The sequence below is a fragment of the Penaeus japonicus genome, unplaced genomic scaffold, assembly GCF_977035675.1.
Source record: "Penaeus japonicus unplaced genomic scaffold, GWHDUDI00000001_assembly GWHDUDI00000031, whole genome shotgun sequence".
Classification (NCBI taxonomy): Eukaryota; Metazoa; Arthropoda; class Malacostraca; order Decapoda; family Penaeidae; genus Penaeus; species Penaeus japonicus.
Window position 1 is genome coordinate 28191495 of NW_028234433.1, and position 2500 is coordinate 28193994.

Consider the following 2500-nt stretch of genomic DNA (forward strand, 5'->3'; position numbering starts at 1 on the left):
ACTCAGTAAATTACATCGGAAAACTGCAATGGCTTACGTTATGGTATTAGCTTTTATACGGAACATGATCCACACCTCTTTCGCTCGCTCGCTCGCTCTGATTCTCTTTCTCTTTCTTTCTCTTTTTCTTTCTCCTTCTCCTTCTCCTCTTCTCTCTCTCTCTCTCTCTCTCTCTCTCTCTCTCTCTCTCTCTCTCTCTCTCTCTCTCTCTCTCTCTCTCTCTCTCTCTCTCTCTCTCTCTCTCTCTCTCTCTCTCTCTCTCTCTCCCTCTCTCTCTCCCTCTCTCTCTCCCTCTCTCTCATTCCCCTCCCCCTTTCTATCTCTCCCTCTCTCCCATTCCCCTCCCCCTTTCTCTCTCTCCCTCTCTTCCATTGCCCTCCCCCTTTCTCTCTCTCCCCCTCCCCTCTCCCCCTCCTCTACCCCTAAAGCCCCTCCCCGCCTCTCCACCTCTCCCTTCAGAACGATTCCATAATTCGTGAATCAATTTCTGCCACGGATTCCCATCAAAACTTTCAAAAACATGTTCATGGAAAAAGTCCGATAGGATTCTGTTCAATCAAAATGCCACACGAGTTAACCGTTCAGCACGGAGGTCATCTTCATTCATTACTATATGAATGAAGTTAAAAGGTCTATTTAATCGACATTGAAAATGTACGTGCAAAAAAGGAGATGAGTGAAATAGGTCTATTTGGTCAATTGAGAAATTAATAGACTGAAATGTTTATTCAATGCAGGTGAATATATATATATATATATATATATATATATATATATATATATATATATATATATATATATATATATATATATATTTGTGTGTGTGTGTGTGTGTGTGTGTTGTGTTGTGTTGTGTGTGGGTGTGCGTGCATGTTCGTTTGTTCAGTGCCATGTGCCGTTGGCGTGTGCCATGTGCCCGTGTGCGTCGTGCGTTTGTGTGTTCATACTCAGCTGAACCCAGGAAGCAAGCACTGTTCCTTTGCAGTCTCCCGGACGACATTAGCCGGGGTCCTCCCTCGTCTGCTGTCTGTTTTGCGCCCAGACTTCCTGACTGTCTCCCGCTCTTTTCCTTCGGCGATTTCTCCTCCGTCCTCCTCCCTCTCCTCCATCCTCCCTCCTCCATCTCCTCCCTCTCCTCCCTTTCTGCATCCCCCCTCTCCTTTCCCTCTCTCTCCTTCTCTCTACATCTCTCCCCTCTCCTCTCTCTCCCTCTCCCAATCTACTCTCATAGATTCCGGTGTTGTCTCTCTGTCTGTCGCTCTCTCGTTCTCTCTGTCTGTCGCTCTCGTTCTCTCTCTCTCTCTCTCTCTCTCTCTCTCTCTCTCTCTCTCTCTCTCTCTCTCTCTCTCTCTCTCTCTCTCTCTCTTTCTTTTTTTTCTTTCTCTCTCTCTCTCTCTCTTTCTCTTTCTCTCTCTCTCTCTCTTCTCTCTCTTTCTCTTCTCTCTTTCTCCACTCTCTCCCCCTTTTTTCTCTCTCTCTCCCCTCTCTCTCTCTCTCTCTCTCTCTCTCTCTCTCTCTCTCTCTCTCTCTCTCTCTCTCTCTCTCTCTCTCTCTCTCTCTCTCTCTCGTTCTCTCTCTTTTCCTTTCTCTATTCCTCCTCCTCCCTCCCTCTCTTTAACCTTCATCCCTCACTCACTCCCCCCTTCCCTCCCAATCCCTAGCCCGGCTCTCAACCACGACAAGAGCCACACTTCTACCTCCCTATTTACACATTCCCTTCGCCGCCCCCCTGCCCCCCTCTCCCCACCTCACCCCCATCCCCCCCTTCCTATCCTCCTCCCCGCCTCCCCCCCTTCCTATCCTCCTCCTCCCTCCCCCCCTCTCCCCACCTCACCCCTTAAAGGATTTACAAGGCAGCACGCTCTCCCCCTCTCTACTCTATTACGAAGTGTCACACACGTGCCTGTCACACACGCAGAAAGGGCTGTGCCATTTTTTTTTTTTTTTAAGCGAGCTACGCCGCTTTGTGCCTCGGCCGTGGCTTCGACTGTTGGTTGGAACAGCTGATACTTCTTCAGGAGCGATGGAGCGGGGTGGGGGGGAGGGGGTTGAGGATGGAGTCTCCCTCTTGCTTTAAAGGACTAGTTAGATTTCCTTTCTTGCTTTCAAGGTGGGGTCTACCTATTGTTTTAAAGGGTTGAATTTCCTCCTTCTTTTATAGGAATGAATCAGTCTCTCTCTCTCTCTCTCTCTCTCCCTCCCTCCCTCCCTCCCTCCCTCCCTCCCTCCCTCCCTCCTCCCTCCCTCCTTCCCTCCTTCCCTCCTTCCCTCCTTCCCTCCTTCCCTCCTTCCCTCCCTCCCTCCTTCCCTCCTTCCCTCCTTCCCTCCTTCCCTCCTCCCTCCCTCTCTCCCTCCTTCCCTCCTCCCTTCCCTCCCTCCCTCTCTCTCCTACGCACAAGACCTCAGACGGGGTCCCTTCTCCGCGGAGGCGCATCTGGGGTCAAGTCTTCTTGAGTTGAAGACCCCGCTTCCTCTAACCTGTACCCCCCTCCCCTTCCCC

At 50.7% G+C, this 2500-nt stretch overlaps 1 protein-coding gene across 1 annotated transcript in view; it reads right to left on the bottom strand.

Moving 5' to 3' along the window:
- Positions 1 to 2500, bottom strand: part of LOC122261736 (tyrosine-protein phosphatase 10D) — a 78762-nt gene that overhangs the window by 72070 nt on the left and 4192 nt on the right. The gene's annotated exons all lie outside the window — the stretch shown is intronic.